Source organism: Anomaloglossus baeobatrachus, chromosome 9 (assembly GCF_048569485.1).
Source record: "Anomaloglossus baeobatrachus isolate aAnoBae1 chromosome 9, aAnoBae1.hap1, whole genome shotgun sequence".
NCBI lineage: Eukaryota > Metazoa > Chordata > Amphibia > Anura > Aromobatidae > Anomaloglossus > Anomaloglossus baeobatrachus.
Genome location: NC_134361.1, coordinates 81,997,176 through 82,016,978, shown reverse-complemented (window position 1 = coordinate 82,016,978; position 19,803 = coordinate 81,997,176). Strand labels below are relative to the sequence as shown.

The following is a 19,803-nucleotide window of genomic DNA, read 5'->3' as shown; positions in this document are numbered from 1 at the left end:
GCCCCCTTAGGAAGGAGGCGAGTCGCCGGCCAGAGGGACGTCGCACGGCAGGTATGTGCGTGTGAAACTGCCGTAGCGATAATAATCGCTACGGCAGCTTTCACTAGATATTGCACGTGCGACGGGGGCGGGACTATCGCTGCAGCATCGGTAACACATTGTTACCGATGTCGCAGCGTGCAAAGCCCGCCTAAGGGGTACTTTGCACGCTGCGACATCGCAGGCCGATGCTGCGATGCCGAGCGCAATAGTCCCCGCCCCCGTCGAAGCAGCGGTATCCTTGTGATAGCTGCCGTAGCGAACATTATCGCTACAGCAGCTTCACATGGACTCACCTGTCCTGCGACCGTTGCTCTGGCCGGCGACCCGCCTCCTTGTTAAGGGGGCGGGTAGTGCGGCGTCACTGCGACGTCACACGGCAGGCGGCCAATAGGAGCGGAGGGGCAGAGATGAGCAGGATGTAAACATCCCGCCCACCTCCTTCCTTCCGCATATCCTACGGAAGCCGCAGTGACACCGGTAGGAGATGTTCCTCGCTCCTGCGGCTTCACACACAGCGATGTGTGCTGTTGCAGGAGCGAGGAACAACATCGGACTGTCGCGTCGGCGTAATTATGGATTACGCCGACGCTGCACCGATGATACGATTACGACGCTTTTGCGCTCGTTAATCGTATCATCGAGCCTTTACACACTACGATGTCGCCTGCGATGCCGGAAGTGCGTCATTTTCAATTTGACCCCACCGACATCGCACCTGCGATGTCGTAGTGTGCAAAGTCCACCTTACTGTAAAGAACTCTTTCCTATTTAGCTGATTGAATCACTTTTCTTCCACTCACAGTGTATGCCCCCTGGTCCTTAGTATTGGTTTTTTTATCTTTATAAAGTGTATTTTTTGGGGATTAAAATGAGAATTTTTTTATGGTCGTGTGAACTTAGTCTCAAGAGATGCCTTTTGTTTAAAAATAAATCACAAACATAGGAAAGCCATTCTGTATTTTGAAAAAAAAACAAAAAAACCCCAGGACTGACCCAAAACTGAACACAATGTATTACTAGTGTTGAGCGGACCCGGATCTGAAAAATCCGGATCCGCACGGGTCGAGGTTCCGATCAGAGTCTGACCAGTACCCGGGATCTACGATCCGTTTTTTGGTTTTTTTTTTCTTCTCTCTCTCTCTCTCTTCAGGATCAGATCCGGACTTCGGCGGCAACCTGATCCGGATCCATCGGACCCGGATTATAGCCGATCCGCTCAACTCTAATTATTACACTGCAGATGTTAACATAACGTTTGGGTGTAAATACGTAATAACAAAAACGCCATGAAATACTTGACCAAAAAAAGTGATGTGTGAAATCAGCCAAACAATTTTTTGCCTCAGATTTGTTTGCGGCGAATCCATCTCAATATTGGCATGTAATACTGGATAGAAGTCGCAAATTCCTTGGCTACGTCCATTCTGTAAACTGATATACCATCATGATAGCTCTGACTAATCGTGAAAGTAGATGACATTCGCAGTTAGGCGCTTAAGCCTAAAATACACAAAATAATGCTACAGATGAACACAGTGATACCCAGCCCTGGAGAGGAGGTTGCGTCTCCTCTTATATAGGACACAGGAACTTAAGGAACAAGTCTTAGAAGTGACCTGACCCATCACGTAAAATCAACAGACACTTCCTAGTGATGTAAAGGATGACAGTCTAATTTCCTCTCACCTTGGCTGTGCACAGATCTGCGGAGGGTGCCGGGTGGTGGCTGCAGGCGGACGGTGTGTGAACGACTTCCTGCTTTTGCAGAAAATTATTCTAATATTAGCTTATGAAAAACACAGGGGGTTTACCTACACCCTCTTACTGGCTCCTGCACTGCTTCTGACAATTAATTGCCTATCTGTTGATCCTGCCTCCATTCTGGAGAATCCCTGTACACTCATTTCATCTGTAACGTCACTGGAAATCAGATTATTTAGCATCCTCGTTCGTCAGGCTAATATCACATCCGTGTCCACTGGCATAATCTGAAGTTTGAGGACCCCAATTATAAACATGTCTTCATTGGAATTGTTCTTCTTGTTTAGTGTAAACGTACCTTTTGGGTCCCTAAGCTCCAGGACCCGGGTGCTACTCCATAAAATCCAAAACCTAAGAAAAATAATATGGACATACACCCTGCTGCAAATAAGTGAAAAGCAATAGTGCATACAAAGAACATACACTGTATTTGATTAAAAAAAAAAGCGTAAAGCCATCCCACCGCGACAGGGCGTACCCCAATCAAGACGGGTTACACCCCTTTCCCATGACTAATTATATAGGCTGTTAATATTAGGGTGTTTTTACATAGTCCTCGCATTTGGGAGAAATGTGTCCTCATCTGGTCTGTTTTGTTGATTTTAATCTATGCAAAGTAAGAAGTGTCCGGCAACCACTCACTTAACTCTCCCAATTGTGAGCACATGGATGCAGAGCCGAACGTTCATGTGTTGGGGTTAGTTGACTTGTAAAATTGGCAATGTGATTCAAATCTGCCCACTTAGCATGTTATTCCACCCTTGTGGGTGTGATAACATGCTTTACAATGCCCAGCGTCATCTTCATCTCTATGCAAAGCCGCGCATGCGCACAGCTTTTTACTTCTCAACATTGAGCTTCTCCAATGCCTGCTGTATACACCCAGCTTCAGAGTCACTGCGCATGATCAGAAGTCACAGCGCTTTTGGTCATGCACACTACACTTCTCTGAAGCCGGGACGTGTACACATTACAACAGTGATACAGTGTACAATGATTTGTTAAAATGGCGCCAGAGTCCGCACATGCGTGTGTGGCGCCCTGGACTAGCCAGGTCATCACAGATAACATTCAAACACCCCCACCCCCATTAGACAGTAACATTAGCCAAACAAAACTCTTGTTGCCTCCCTCCAGGGTCTGATGTCCACACCAGGTGGGGCGGAGCCAAGCGGTTGGCCCCACCCACCGAGGAGTTCACAGGCTTGGAGGCGGGAAAAGTGACAGTTGAGTGTTGGAGTTTGAAGAGTGAGGAGTAAACACTTGGGTGTCTGGGTTTGTGGCCCAGGCACTGACAGCAAGGTTGGCAGACGGTGGTGGCCGTCTGCAGGAGTGGTGAAGTAACGCGGAACCGTAGGACCGGGGGTCGGGCGTTGGCCCGCCGGTACCGACCGGGGAGCGAAGTGTAGCCAGCACACACAGGCAGGGCCATCGGACCCTGACCAGGCTTGGAGCCGCCGACAATAGTCAAATCCGAGTGTGACCGGAACCCCAGGGGTTTCCTAACAGCCAAAGACCCGATAGAAGGCAACTGCCGTGAGGGTATACAGCTACCGCATAAGGCTAGAGACCCAAGGGCCAACGCCTGCGGGCAAACGGGCTCCTACGGCATCCATACACCAGGGAGCGGACTACCGTTGGGGATCCATAGTAGTCAAACAAGTACATCAAGGTGCAGGGAAAGACAGCCGCTATCACCTGTCTGGGGAGAGACACTGCAGCCGGCTGCGGGACCCGTCCATCCAGCCGTTTGGTTTACCGAGGACTTTGTGCATCTGTTACTGAGTGAGTACACCCGTGCCATCCGGCACCGTGCCGCGCTGTCCCTGCCACCCTGCACCTGACCAACCCTGCCTCCCTGTCACACCACCGGGCCCCGGGACCACCGACCCCTACCCACGGAGGGGGAAAACAACATCCCAGCTGCTCCCTGCCATCACTCCTGGGATCCCCGTCACCAGCAGCGGTGGTGCCCATCTTCACCACAACCCGTGGGTGGCGTCACGGACTAAATCCCCCAAACCAACCACCCCTTTCACTCACGGGCGAGGAGCGCCACTCGAGTCCCCGGATCCGGCCCACCGAGCAGCCGCAGCAGCGCCAGACCCGAGCGTTGGCAAGCGACCAGCAGCGGCAGCGTCCTCCCCGCCCGCGACAACTTGACGTCACGAACAGGATTGAACCCCTCTACTTACCAGTAGAAGTGCGCCTTGTGATCTCCGCCGGTGGTGTCCGGTTGAAAATTTTGAAGCGCCGCCGTCTTGGCGCGAAAATCTCCCGCTCGAGCGTCTTCTCCGAGCAGGGAAGGCGCGAAAGCGAAGCCCCGCCCACCAACAAATGGAAGTGCTGAAGAGAACCAAGGGGGGGCGGGTGTGTGTCTGCCTGATGTAGCCGAGGCAATAGAAAGCAGGGACGCCAGGACTCTGCAAGCTACCCGGTTCCTGGAAGCCGCTTGCAGCATGTCCGCACCACCCGAGAGGCCTGAGTCTCCGAAGCCTGCCCCCGGGACGGCAGCGTGGCTGAATACCCAAGTGATGCTGCTGTGCTGTCATAACCGGGCCCAAGTACGGGACCTGCTAGATCGCTGGACCGCTGAGATGGAGGAGCTGGCTGCGGTCGTGCGGGCGCTTGAAATAGAGGCCATGCTAGAGGAGCTGGTGAGTGACCCACGCCCTTGTGTCCCTAGAAGACCGGCCGCTGCGGCTGAAGGACCCGGTCTACCCCTGGCCCCAGCAGGGCCCGACCCATCGCCTGTGCTGACCGCCCGCCCAGCCCCGCTCAGGCTGCCGTCCCCGATGGAGGTGGCGGAGTCCGTGCTGCCCCGCCAGGGCCCGGAGGCCCGAGAGGACGCCAGCCAATCAATAGCTGGAGCGGTTGATTTAGAAGAACCGAGGGCGGGCCTCCGTACACCGGCTAACGACGGGTCACTTGCCACTGAGGAGCCACGAGTCTGGGCTCAGCTGGAAACCGTTACCGACCTGCCAGGTCCCACCATTAACCCCCTGGAGTCAGATGACAGCGGCTCATATGACATGGAGGCCACTTACATCCCTTGGAGCGGGAATAATGGATACCGGGCAGCTCTTCCTCGTCACGCCTGCCGTGCGCTGGAGGGTCTGGCACCCGTGCTTCTTCACATGGAGCCGGGTGAGGAGTACGGAAGTGAGCAATAGTGGCAGCAGTCCGCCGTTGCAAGCAGGTTGTCCCCCGTTGGGACCCTCAGCAGTTTGAGTGAATGACAAAAATCAACCGAAGATCATCTGATTATCTGTGTGATTATTCCGGCAAGTTGTCCCCGGAGGGACTCTATGTGTTCACCACCTGCATGAGAGACTACTCATGGACATGGCCGAGAACTGGCAGGCCACCCACGAACTGGTGGGCTTGTAAATAGTTTTATGGGATGGAAACCGTTGCCGCCTCCGGAGAGGCAGATTGGAGGAAGGGCCCGCAGCAGAGCAGGCTGGGGCCCGGCCACCACCAGGACCGGTGGCCATCCTCCGGGGGTCAGGGGTCCACCTGGACGTGGGGTCCCCTGAAGTGACAGCCGGGTGCGAGTAACCGTACCCGTTCCCACTCGGGCAGCCTGAATCTGGACTGGGGTCAAGGGGTGCTGCCCACTTCTTAGGGGCAGCATCAGGGCTAGGTTGCTTGGGTGGGAGAGCGGAAAACATCCGTCCGTCCGTTATTAAAAACGTTTTTATATGTGCAACGTTGAAGTGTCCTCACAAAAATGCTTATATGTTTACAATGTTTAAATGTTATTTATGTTTTACAGTTTTTGAAAAAAAAAAATAAATATATAAAACCGGTGATGGACGGGCAGCCTGCGGACGGTCTGCATTTCACCGAGGGGGAATGTGGCGCCCTGGACTAGCCAGGTTATCACAGATAACATTCAAACACCCCCACCCCCATTAGACAGTAACATTAGCCAAACAAAACCCTTGTTGTCTCCCTCCAGTGTCTGATGTCCACACCATGTGGGGCGGAGCCAAGCGCTTGGCCCCACCCACCGAGGAGTTCACAGGCCTGGAGGCGGGAAAAGTGACAGTTGAGTGTTGGAGTTTGAAGAGTGAGGAGTAAACACTTGGGTGTCTGGGTTTGTGGCCCAGGCACTGACAGCAAGGTTGGCAGACGGTGGTGGCCATCTGCAAGAGTGGTGAAGCAACGCGGAACCGTAGGACCGGGGGTCGGGCGTTGGCCCGCCGGTACCGACCGGGGAGCGAAGTGAAGCCAGCACACACAGGCAGGGCCATCGGACCCCGACCAGGCTTGGAGCCGCCGACAATAGTCAAATCCGAGTGTGACCAGAACCCCAGGGGTTTCCTAACAGAAAAAAAGACCCGATAGAAGGCAACCGCCCACACTGTGAGGGTATACAGCTACCGCCTAAGGCTAGAGACCCAAGGGCCAGCGCCTGCGGGCAAACGGGCTCCTACGGCATCCATACACCGGGGAGCGGACTACCGTTGGGGATCCATAGTAGTCAAACAAGTACATCAAGGTGCAGGGAAAGACAGCCGCCATCACCTGTCCGGGGAGAGACACTGCAGCCGGCTGCGGGACCAGTCCATCCAGCCATTTGGTTTACCGAGGACTTTGTGCATCTCTTACTGAGTGAGTACACCTGTGCCATCTGGCACCGCACCGCGCTGTCCCTGCAACCCTGCACCTCATCAACCCTGCCTCCCCGTCACACCACCGGGCCCCGGGACCACCGACCCCTACCCACGGAGGGGGAAAACAACATCTCAGCTGCTCCCTGCCATCGCTCCCGGGATCCCCGTCACCAGCAGCGGTGGTGCCCATCTTCACCACAACCCGTGGGTGGAGTCACGGACTAAATCCCCCAAACCAACCACCCCTTTCACTCACGGGTGAGGAGCGCCGCTCGAGTCCCCGGATCCGGCCCACCGCTTGAGCCACCGAGCAGCCGCAGCAGCGCCGGACCCGAGCGTTGGCGAGCGACCAGCAGCGGCGGCGTCCTCCCCGCCCGCGACACGTGCATCGGGATCGGAGGCGCCATTGTATTTCACTGCAGAGAAGATTATGAGCAACATAAGTGCGTGCGCTGATTTGTCTATTTTTACATCTGCGCACACGCCCCTGCCACTTATAGCCTTCTCCACAGTGGTTCAATAAAATGGTTTTCGGAGACTGCGGTACACACATGCGTGGACTCCGGCGCCATTTTATTGAAGACATCATTACTGTGGCAATGCAAATGCGCCGCAAAAAGCAGTAATGGCGGCGTGATTTTTAAATAACGGAAAGGGCACACATGTCAGAAGACGCAGGAGGAGGAATTCACAGCAAAAGTGTCTACGCTATAGCTAGTTAGCAAGTAGGGGAGAGCAGCACTCAGCATGTATATTATGCTACACCAAACCTATAGGGAGGGCCCAGAGGATCAAATAAGAAGCTTAATCCTGTATGGTAAACTCATTGTTTTTTCTTGAATATGAACCCCTAAATACAACATTTATGGAGGATTTAAGTTGTGACTGGCATAAAGAATGAATAAATTTGGCTCACAATAACATTTAACTTATCCATATTCGTAGGTCCTTTCACCTGGCAGATGGCAAAACTGATTTTCTTGCATCCATGAGGCTGATAAATTTTGATGAAACTTCTTGCTGCCTAAAATAAAGTCCTAAACTACACTACTATACCATTCAAAAGCAGAAAAGCTTCTGTGCCATATAGATTTTTTAGCAACATGGCAGACTATGAGCGATTATTATTACTGTATAGCTATAGTGTTGCTAATGTCAGAGTCTTAAGTCAGGGGACACATAAATCATAGCTACCGGGGGACAGAAGGGGCGAACCCAGTGCAAACACTGCTAACTGTATCGGCATGCGCAGCAACCCGACACAATGCAGCTCTATGATAGAGGAGAGAGTCATGGTCTTTCTGCTCTATTGTTCTCTATTCTGTAAACCACAGGTCGCTTTAAGGGGTGCTTCACACATAGCGAGATCGCTACCGAAATCGCTGCTACGTCACGGTTTTGGTGACGCAACAGTGACCTCATTAACGATCTCGCTGTGTGTGACACTGAGCAGCGATCTGGCCCCTGCTGTGAGATCACTGCTCGTTACACACAGCCCTGGTTCGTTTTCTTCAAAGGCGCTCTCCCGCTGTGACGCACACATCGCTGTGTGTGACAGCGACGAAATGAAGCGAGCAGGGAGCAGGAGCCGGCATCTGGCAGCTGCGGTAAGCTGTAATCAAGGTAAACATCGGGTAACCAAGGGAAGCCCTTTCCCTGGTTACCCGATATTTACCTTCGTTACCAGCCTCCGCCACGCTCGCTGCCAGTGCCGGCTCCCTGCTCTCTGCACATGTAGCTGCAGTACACATCAGGTAATTAACCCGATGTGTACTGTAGCTAGGAGAGCAGGGAGCCAGCGCTAAGCAGTGTGCGCGGCTCCCTGATCTCTGCACATGTAGCTGCAGTACACATCGGGTTAATTAACCCGATGTGTACTGTAGCTAGGAGAGCAAGGAGCCAGCGCTAAGCAGTGTGCGCGGCTCCCTGCTCTCTGCACATGTAGCGATGTTATGATCGCTGCTGCGTCGCTGTGTTTGACAGCTAAGCAGCGATCATAACAGCGACTTACAAGGTCGCTGTTACGTCACAGAAAATAGCGACGTCGCTGTCGCTATGTGTGAACCCAGCCTAAGTCATACAGTGTACAGGCATCAAAAAGTGTGGGATGACTCATTGTTTGGGTTTTTATACACTGTGGTGTCTACTGTGGGGGCCATGATAAAGTGTGCACGCTAACGCTACTGTTGAGGCCATTGTAATGTGTGGTGACTACTGTTGAGACCATTATATTGTATATGGGGTGCTGTTGTATAGAGGAGCTGTGGGCTCATTATACTGTGTATAGGGAAAGCTGTGGGCCCATCACACACTGTGTATAGCTGTGGGCTCATTATACTTTGTATAGGGAAAATGTGGGCCAGTGGCGTAACTAGAGTTTGATGGGCCCCCTGAACCGTACACCGACACTCTGGGTACAGAATAATGATGCTGATACTCGGGGTATGGGATAATTATGCACGTAGCTCTTTCCTTCAGCACCCATGTTTCCCATGATCGGAAATCCCTCTATCATCACTCCGTTTTCCTATGTTCTGATATCCATCTTGTCCTTAGCACCCAGCTTCCCCATGTTCTGCTACACATCTTTCCCTCAGCACCCAGCTTCCCCATGCTCTGCTACACATCTTTCCCTCAACACCCAGCTTTCCCATGATATGAGAGCATGGGAAAGCTGGGTACTGAGGGAAAGAGCCTCTTTCCCTCAGCACAAACTTTTCCATCCCATGCTTTTATCATTGTCCCTCCTCATAAATAGTTCTCCAAATACTATAATAGCCCCCATATAGTATAATGAGTCCCACATAACCCTTAATATATTAGAATGCACCCGCATAATCCTCCCTGTACTATAATTCACCCCATAGTCCTCCATTTATTATAATGCATCCTATAGTCCTTCTTGTATTATAATGCACCCTCATAGTCCATGTACAAGGTGTTCTTCATGATGTATTATGCAGCCCACAAACTGTTTAATGCACACCCATAGGCCTCCATATAGTACAGTAGGGGAAAAAAAAAAGTATTTGGTCAACTACCAATTGTGCATGTTATCTTACTTTAAAAGATGAGGTTGGCCTGTAAGTGACATCATAGGTAGACCACAACTATGAGAGACAAAATGAGAAAACAAATCCAGAAAATCATCTTGTCTGATTTGGCAAGATTTTTTTTTTGCAACTTATGGTGGAAAACAAGTATTTAGTCATCTAAAAACATGCAAGATTTCTGGCTCTCACAGACCTGTAACTTCTTCTTTAAGAGGCTCCTCTGTCCTCCACTCATTACCTGTAGTAATGGCACCTGTTTGAACTTGTTATCAGTATAAAAGACACCTGTCCGCAACCTCAAACAGTCACACTCCAAACTCCACTATGGTTAAGACCAAACAGCTGTCGAAGGACACCAGAAACAAAATTGTAGCCCTGCACAAGGCTGGAAAGACTGAATTTGCAAAGGGTAAGCAGCTTGGTGTGATGAAATCAACTGTGGGAACAATAATAAGAAAATGGAAGACATACAAGACCACTGATAATCTCCCTCTATCTGCGGCTCCATGCAAGATCTTACCCCGTGGGGTCAAAATGATCACAAGATTTGTGCGCAAAAAATCCCAGAACCACATGGGGGGACCTAGTGAATGACCTGCATAGAGCTGGGACCACAGTAACAAACGCTACCATCAGTAACACACTATGCCGCCAGGGACTCAGATCCTGCAGTGTCAGACGTGTTCCCCTGCTCAAGCCAGTACATGTCCGGGCCCGTCTGAGGTTTGCTAGAGAGCATTTGGATTATCCAGAAGAGTATTGGGAGAATGTCATATGGTCTGATGAAACCAAAGTAGAACTGTTTAGTAGAAACACAACTCGTTGTGTTTGGAGGAGACAGAATGCTGAGTTGAGTCCAAAGAACACCATACCTACTGTGAAGCATGGGGGTGACAACATCATGTTTTTGGGCTGTTTCTCTGCAAAGGGACCAGGACGACTGATCCGTGTACATGAAAGAATGAATGGGGCCATGTATCGTTAGATTTTAAGTGCAAACCTCCTTCCATCAGCAAGGGTATTGAAGATGAAACGCGGCTGGGTTTTTCAGCATGATAATGATCCCAAGCACACCGCCAGGGCAACAAAGGAGTGGCTTCATAAGAAGCATATGAAGGTCCTGGAGTGGCCTAGCTAGTCTCCAGATCTCAACCCCATTGAAAACCTTTGGAGGGAGTGGAAATTCCATGTTGCTCAGCATCAGGTCCAAAAGAACACTGCTATAGAGGAAATCTGCATGGAGGAATGGGCCAACATACCACCAACAGTGTGTGCCAACCTTGTGAAAACATTTGACCTCTGTCTTTGCCAACAAAGGATATCACAAAATATTGAGATGAACTTTTGTTATTGACCAAATACTTATTTTCCACTATAAAATTTGCAAAAAAAAAATCTCGCCAGATCAGACGAGATGATTTTCTGGATTTCTCATTTTGTCTCTCATAGTTGTGATCTACCTATGATGTCAATTACAGGCCAACCTCATCTTGTTAAGTGGGAGAATTTGCACAATTGGTGGCCGACTAAATACATTTTTTCCCCACTGTATATGCAGCCCCATATGTGGTCACCATGTGGCGGCGGTAATATCGGTGTTAAGCTGAGGCCACATGGGGATTGGTGTGAGTGTTCACATGACACTCTGCTCACGTCACAGCACAGCAGCAGCCAAGTGTCATGGCAACTGTGGTCCGATCGTGCGATCAGACCACAGTTGCCGAGGGGAGAGTCGGCGCTGCAGAAGGGAGGGTGGGCTTTATCTCCCTTTCTCCTCTGTTGCCGGCTGATGCGACAATGGCACTGCACTCGCATTACACGAGTAACGTGAGAGCAATGCGATGTTTCTCTCGCCCCATAGACTTGAATGGGTGCGAGTGAAACCGGATCGCATTCCACCCGAAGCATGCTCCGACTGTTTTTTCGGTCCACTCATGGGAGCTGCCCCATAGAGTAATATTGGTCCAAGTGGAATGTTTGTATAGAGATTTATTTTCAATAACAGAGCGGTTCTCATGTGCTGAGGTTCTCATGGCCCCGTAATTAGGGGGCAGCACCATAGTTGTGAACATGGTTACCTGGTTAGGGGCCCACTCAAATATTTCACCATAGATAAAGAAAAAAAAAAAAAAGGAGCTTGGACATCTCACCTGCTACTCCTTTTTGTCACAGAGATAAAAAAATTGATCCATTGTCAGACACCTGTGGTCAGGCCATGGTTTGAGGCTTTGCTTGTCCCACTCCCATGAGGCCCATCCTCTTTATAAAAGTGCCATGGCCCATGAAAAATGCAAATGTTGCAGCAACTGCAGCTCAGCATTTACATGCAACATCTAAGCCAGAAAACTGGAATAAAAGCATTTTCTGAATTCCCTCCTATCAGTACCTACAATATTGCCTGATGCTCCCCAGTAAAGGCCGCTTTACACGCTTCGATATCGGTACCGATATCGCGAGCGTGGGTACCCACCCCCATCTGTTGTGCGACACGGGCAAATCACTGCCCGTGTCGCACAACATCGCCCGGACCAGTCACACGTACTTACCTGCCCGGCGACGTCGCTGTGACCGGCGAACCACCTCCTTTCTAAGGGGGCGGTTTGTTCAGCGTCGTCACAGCTGCGTCACTGAACCGCCGCCCAATAGAAGCGGAGATGAGCGGGACGTAACATCCGTCACCTCCTTCCTTCCGCATTGTGGCCGGGAGGCAGGTAAGGAGAGGTTCCTCGTTCCTGCGCTGTTACACGGAGCGATGTGTGCTGCCGCAAGAACGAGGAACAACCTCGTTACTGCTGCAGTAATGATTTTTGAGAATGGACCCCCGTGTCACCGATGAGCGATTTTGCACGTTTTTGCAACGATGCAAAATCGCTCATAGGTGTCACACGCAACGGCATCGCTAATGCGGCCGGATGTGCGTCACAAAATCCGTGACCCCAACGAGTTCGCATTAGCGATGTCGTAGCGTGTAAAGCCCCCTTAAGGCTATGTTTACACATTGCTTTTTTGCATGTTTTTTGTAAATTAAAAGCTGCTTTTTACAGAACCAAGAAAAGCTGTTGTGCTGCCCCTGCAGCAAATCGAACTGCTCGGATCCAGGGGTGGTGATCGTTCGTGGCTCGAGGGTCTCCGGACCCGGGGGCTTAGGGGCCACACTCATATGGAAAGGGAGTATTTACAAGGGATTTGGTGTAGTTCGTGACACCACCCGTGGTGTGTGGTAATTGGGAGTACCGCCGCTGCCGTTGGGAGTACCCGGGGTGATGGAGTGGGGCAGGTAGATGTCGTCACCCTCCACGGGTAGGGGCAGGGGCGGACTGGCCCACCAGGAGGTCGGGAGAACCCCCAGTGGGCCCCTGCTATTGATGGCCACGCCCCTTAGGCCCTGCCCCCCTATACCCCCTGGGCCCCTATGGATATGTGTGAGAGGCCCCCCCGGCCGGTAATTTCACTAATCATATCGGCACATTGCCGATATGATTAGTGACAATCCCATTCCCTCTGCAGCGGCAAGCAGGGAGAGCGATCTCTCTGCTCTGCCTGCTGTCACTGTCGCTCTGACTTCTCTGCGCAGAGCGTGGCAGCATCGCGCTGCGAAAGACGGACCCGGCGTCGCCCCAGGCCAGGCTGCAGGAGCAGCAGCACGGGAGTATAGAAGGCGGGGGCCCAGGGAAGCGAGCGGGGGCCCCGGGAAGGGGTGCGGGGGCCCAGGGGACCGAGCTGGGGCCCCGGGGAGGGGTGCCGGGGGGCTTTTTAACTTACCAGTCACCTGCCTGGGGCCATCCCCAGGCCAGGGGTCCCCAGATAGTGCTCCATCCGTCTTCACCATCCCATCCAGGGGTGGGATTCAGCCGGTTCTGTCCGGTTCGGGAGAATCGGTTGTTAAAATAGCAGCTGGTTCCTCGAACCGACAATAAACGGCTCCTGCGATCCGGTTCTCTGTATTAAGTTATGTTGGTAACCATGATGAACTGTGTACGTCATGGTTCCGTGGTACTTAAGGACCCATGACGTACCCAGTGCGTCATTGTGAAATCGCGGTCCCGGAGCCCCGGTGGCTGCTATGGGTTTGCAAAAACCTTAGATTCGGGGAGAAGGGGAGCTCAGGAGGGGTGGTGCCTCCTCCCCGGACCTACGGAGGCTGTGATTGGCTGACGAACGCTGTTCAGCCAATCACAGCCACTGTAATGTTTAGCCATTGAAAAAGGCTGTAACATTGAAATCCAGCCATAATCAGTGCAGCTATAGCATCGATCATTGGCTGGAGCTGGGTGACCTCTGTTTCACCCTCTCCCTGCTCTGATTGGAGAGACCGGCCTTGTGACCGATCTCTCCAATCACCGTGGATCTGGGGCCAGTGACCGCTCCCCTCACCTTCAGTCCGTCTGTGGAAGGCAGCTGAGGAAAGCGATCACTGTGCGTGCCCCATCAGTAAGTTATAGCCGCCCCCCCCTTTCTGCCTCCGCCGCCACTGCCCTCTTTCTGCCGCCGCCGCCACTGCCCTCTTTCTGCCGCCGCCACTGCCCCCTTTCTGCCGCCGCCACTGCCCCCTTTCTGCCGCCCGCCGCCTTTCAGCCGCCACCCTCTTCTATCTGCTGCCCCCCCTCCATTCGTCACCGCTCTCCCCATCTGCCGCTGTCCCCCTCCCTGACCTGCTGCCCACCCTGTCCCATCCTCTTCATCTGCTGCCCCCTCTAACCCTCCTCCATCTGCTGCCTCCTCCATCTGCTGTGAGCCTGCTGCCTAGATCCATCCCGTAAGGTAGCTATCCTCAATCTCACTTCCCCCTTACTCCGCCGCACCTGCATCCGTTGCACCCTCTCCCATCCTCCGCTGCTCCTCCATCTACCTCTGCCCTCTCCCATCTGCTGTGCCTTCTCCCATCCTCCGCCGCTCCTGCATCCGCTGCGCCTTCTCCCATCCTCCGCCGCTCCTGCATCCGCTGCGCCTTCTCCCATCCTCCGCCGCTCCTGCATCCGCTGCGCCTTCTCCCATCCTCCGCCGCTCCTCCATCCGCCGCTGCCTTCTCCCATCCGCTGCGCCCTCTCCCATCCTCCGCTGTGCCTGCATCCGCTGCGCCCTCTCCCATCCTCCACCGCGCCTGCATCCGCTGCGCCCTCTCCCATCCTCCGCCGCTCCTGCATCCGCTGCGCCCTCTCCCATCCTCCACCGCGCCTGCATCCGCTGCGCCCTCTCCCATCCTCCGCCGCTCCCCCATCCGCTGCGCCCTCTCCCATCCTCCGCCGCTCCTTCATCCGCCGCCCCTCCATCCGCCGCTGCCCTCTCCCATCTGCCGCTCCTCCATCCGCGCCGGTATTCAGATGTATGCGTGTCTTTCAGGCGTGCATACATTTGTACAGTGCGACCGGTGACAGGAGGCAGAGCATCGCTGCTCAGCCCTGCACCACGACGGGACATCATCACAGGGACCGGAGCTGCAGAGGAGGAGGACGCGACAGGACTGAGGCGCACTCCTCTGCCTCAGTCCTGCACAGACATCCTCATCACCGGGCCGCAGCTGCAGGGATGAAGAGGAGGACGCGCAGGCACAGGTAAGCGCTCCAGAGGAGCCGAAGATGTACTTTTATATGAGGGGCTGCGGGTGGGGGAGGAGCAATGTTATTTTACAAAGGGCATTAAGAAGCAGTGGTGGACTTTATGGAGCATATTATGGGTCAGTGGGGGACACTATAGGGCAGTGGGTGACGTTATGAAAGAAATAGGGACATTATAGGGCAGTGGGGGACACTATAGGGCAGTGGGGGACACTATAGGGCAGTGGGGGACACTATCAAGCAAATTGGGGCATTATAGGTCAGTGGGGGACATTATGAAAGAAATTGGGACATTATAGGGCAATGGGGGACATCATGAGGCATCAAAGATTGTGGAAGGCAGCATAGTATAATGAGGAGGGGGGGAATTTATACAGGGATGTAGTTGGGGGAGAGATTATAGAAAGGGCAAGTTTTGGGGGACATTTTGGAAAGGGTCACTTTGTGGGGCTATCTTGGAGAGGAGCAGTGTGTGTGGGGGATATTTTGTGCAGGAAGCAATTAACAGCCCCTTCTGATTCCCCTTGTTCCCCCAGATATTATTAAATAAAAGGGGCCAGAATGAGGGACATACATTATTAGCTTATGGTGGCACGTGGGGTATAATTACTGTAGGGGTAAATTAGGGGACATTATTACTGATGAAATAAGTTAATTTTGAGGATACTGTCTCCAATGGGGGAACAAGAGTCTGACGTGGTGTAGAAATTGGGGAAATAGTGAGAAATGTGCTCTGGGAGTGATTGGCTATAGGTGACTGTTATTTTCTGCAGAGTCGCATCATGGCAGGAAGAAGTGATGGCGGTCAGCGCCGGATGAAGAAAAAATGTGAAGATGAATAAAGTCAGCTAGAGACGTCACTGGTAAGTCAGTGTGTTACATGTACACTGTATACAGAGCTCCTGTGTATAATGTCACTGGTGAGCACTGTATTACCTATATACTATAAACAGAGCTCATGTGCATTATGGCACTGATGATAATATTAGTGTTATTAGCATTGTAGTTTTTATTCATGATCATTATTATAGTATTATATGTCCTTGTGTAGTAGTAATATGTCGTCTGGTCATGTTGTACTGATATTTGTCTCGTGTGTGGTATTATTTGGTCATTATGTGGTGTGGTAATAGTGTCACGGTATTTCTCCCGTGTGTGTGGTTGTATTCGGTCACTATGTGGTCTGATTATGGTGTGGCGGTATTACTTTCTTGTATGTAGTTATAGTCGGTCATTATGTGGTGTTGTTATAATGTTGCGGTATTTCTGCCTTGTATGTGGTAATATTCGGTTACTGTGTGGTCTAATTATGATGTGGTGGTATTACTCTCTGGTATGTGGTTGCTGTTGATCAATGTGTGTTGGTAGTATGTTATCTGGTCATAGTGTCGCGGTATTTCTCCCTTGTATGTGGTATTATTCGGTCACTTTGTGGTCTGGTCACGGTGTGGTGGTATTTCTCCCTTGTATGTTATTATTATTATTATTATTTATTATTATAGCGCCATTTATTCCATGGCGCTTTACAAGTGAAAGAGGGTATACGTACAACAATCATTAACAGTACAAGACAGACTGGTATAGGAGGAGAGAGGACCCTGCCCGCGAGGGCTCACAGTCTACAGGGAATGGGTGATGGTACAATAGGTGAGGATGTATGTGGCTGTATTTGGTCACTGTTTGGTGGTAATATGTGGTCTGGTCACGGTGTGGCGGTATTTCCCCTTTGTATATGGTATTATTGGTTTTGGTATAGTGGATTGTGTGAGGTTACTTTTTCTCTCTATAAAGGGGAGATTATTTCCAGTAGAAATTAAATACTTAAACATTTAACCCCTCCCTGTCCTGTGACTATTACACTGCAGTAAATATGCACTTACAGAGGTTCTCCAGTGAAAACAAGTAATCTCCTTTACTAAGGCCACGTGCACATGTTGAGTATTCAGTGAGTTTTTTACCTCAGTATTTGAAGCCAAAACCAGGAGCGGTAAAATCAGAGAAAGTGTAATAGAAACACGAGCACCACTTCTGTATTTATCACCCACTTCTAGATTTGGCTACAAATACTGATGTAAGATACTGACCAAATACTGAAAGTGTGAACGTGGCCTAAGGATAAGTGATAACTTATTCATCAGTGGGGTGTGATTGCTGGGACCTGCACCGATCGTGCAACTTTTATCCCCAATTACACTGGAGCTCGTGTCCGACTCGACCCCTGATCCATTAATTCCCTCATTGGCTGCGAGCGCTGCGCTTGTTATTATCTGGCTGCTCCATAGAGGATGAATGGAGCTGCGGTCACACATGCCACCCCACAGAGGATGAATGAAGCTGCGGTCACACATCCCACCCCACAGAGGATGAATGGATCTGCGGTCACACACTCCAACTGCCGCTGCAAAAAGTTCCCCAATCTTCCTATCGGTGCGGTTTCCACTGGTCTGGTTCCACCGATCAATAAGTTATCACCAACCTACCCTGTGGATCTGTGATAACTTGTTTTCACCAAAGACCCCATTACTGCAAACTACTATAATTGTACATCCCAGTTATGGTGCACAATATAGATGTGCAGGAGCCGCCTGTGTATACAGTCAAAGCGACACAATAACGGGGAGAACGCTAATGGGTGTTTATATTTAGCTGTAGGGTGGGCCCCTGGAGTCAATTCCCCTGGTGAGCCCCAGACACCCCAGTCCGCCCCTGGGTAGGGGTAGGCCCCGGGACTCTGAAGGGTGAGATGCGGGAACGCAGTGCAGTGGTCAGTCGGGTACTCACTCAGCAATGAAGCAAACATTGACAACAGGGTAAACCAAGTCTCTGAACGCCATTGCCTCTCGAGGGGAGCTCGTCGGTGTCCCATCCCCTACAGTACTGCCTGGTGGTCCGTAACCTGCCTCTTGGCACTAAGTTTTAGATTGTCCGTTGTGGTCTAGTAGCTTGGAGCTTTCCGGGTCCCGCTCCCCACTATGGCTAAGTGAAGGAGCCTGCAGTCAGGGTTCACACTTGAGATTTCAGTGGGCCGCTTGTTTGGAAAGCCCTATCCCCCTCGTTGCGCTAGTGCCCCCGATCTCTGAGCTGGTGGGAACTATCCATAACGGCCCTGTTCTCCGCAGGTTAATTGCTGGGTCGCCTGAAGCTTCTCCCCGACCTAGGGTCTGTATACTCAGTCGTGCCTTCGGTCCCGGACTGGTAATATAACCAGGCTGCTGACCGTCCTCCTTGACGGGTCCCAGGCACCTAGTCTCAATCCCCTGCGACCGGGGGTCCGACTCCTCTACCACCGTCTGCGACCTAGTTTACTCCTCCCCTGGGAGCTACAACTCCAAGCTTCCGCAGAGCTCCTCACAGCTCGAGGGCTACCACTCAACTCTACTGACACCACTCTGTCTGACCCCTAGGTGGGCGGCCCTATTCCTGCTTAAGCAGCTCACTGGTGTGCCGGACAGATGCGGTGCAAAGTGTATCTAGGATTAGTGAATGCTGGTGGAGGCAGTACTGCAGGATGGAGACCCAGAACCATGGGGGGGTTGAGTCCTGCACGGGGAGGGGGGGGTTGAGTCCTGCACGGGGAGGGGGGGGGTTGAGTCCTGCACGGGGAGGGCGGATTGTGCAGAACCCTGTGATGACCTGAATAGTCCAGGGGCGTCACACTGAGATTCCACAAATCTCATGCACCCACACTTGCTTTTTTCCCCCCTGACTGAAATGGAAAACTGAGGCGTTTTTGCAGCTTTTTACATCATTGAAAGCAATGAGTGCAAAAACACAGCTGCGTTTTTTGCTACTTTTGTGGTGAATGAAACTAAACATGTACTATAGACAAATCACAGCAAAAAAACTGCTTTTTTACTGCCAAGAGCACAGTTTTTGCTGCATCAAAAAAAAAAAAAAAGCAACGTGTGAACATGTAAGAGATGACACACTGCCACCATATACTTAATACTTCCTAACAGGTGGCAGTCACCGGCTATGGATGATCTGGCCGCCATTTGTGCCTCATATCTCCGATTGTAGAAAGCAAACAACAAACACAGTATGCGCTGTGCATTACTACAGCCAAAATACAGGTCATTATGTACACGTAGTCAGTACAGAGCACATCTGCAATACATAGAACCGCCTATAGAGGGCGCTCCCCCTGTATACTCTGCTGACAGGGCTCCCACTCACCTGACAGCTGTTGCTTGGCTCAGTCCGGGGCTCCTCAGCCTGACAGCCCACTAATGCCCCACCTAAGGGCCGCAGCCGGCGCCGTCCTCCAGGCACAGGCTTAGGACGCAGTTCACATGTCACCCTCTGCCCTTTTCTTGTATAGTATCGTCAGTTTGTGACACAGAGGTGCAGGCAGCTTCACAACGCATGGACATAAAACAAGTGAGGAAACACTCCCTCTGCTGGACAATATAAGGAAGTGCTGCAGCAAGAGCAGCCTATATTCTGCAGCAGAATACGCACGGGTATCGTGCACATGCAGACTGCTCCGGAGCGTGCACTAATGGACATCTGATGCAAAGTTCACGTGTTGGAGCCCATGTGTCCTCTAAACTGAGCGATCTGGGAAGGAAAGAGTTAATAATGAGGACGCTGCTTATAAACTTCTCAGCAGTCTGGGATTATTTAACCCTGTCATCTCCAGAGTGCACAGTTTAGAGGAGCATACTTACTGAAATCCCAAATTTTGGAAAATGTCTGAAATTTGTGCAAATGTTAAATACACCTTGTAAGTTTTGGCACTTTAAAGCACTCCCCAAAATGTATTGGAGC

At 51.6% G+C, this 19,803-nt stretch overlaps 1 protein-coding gene across 1 annotated transcript in view; it reads right to left on the bottom strand.

Moving 5' to 3' along the window:
- LOC142251223 (A-kinase anchor protein 17B-like) overlaps positions 1–19,369 on the bottom strand; it is a 52,037-nt gene extending 32,668 nt beyond the window's left edge. Inside the window, exon 1 of the mRNA XM_075323827.1 lies at positions 19,210–19,369. The gene's annotated coding sequence lies outside the window, so the exon portion shown is untranslated. The remainder of the gene's footprint in view (positions 1–19,209) is intronic.
- Between the last annotated feature and the right edge of the window lie 434 nt (positions 19,370–19,803).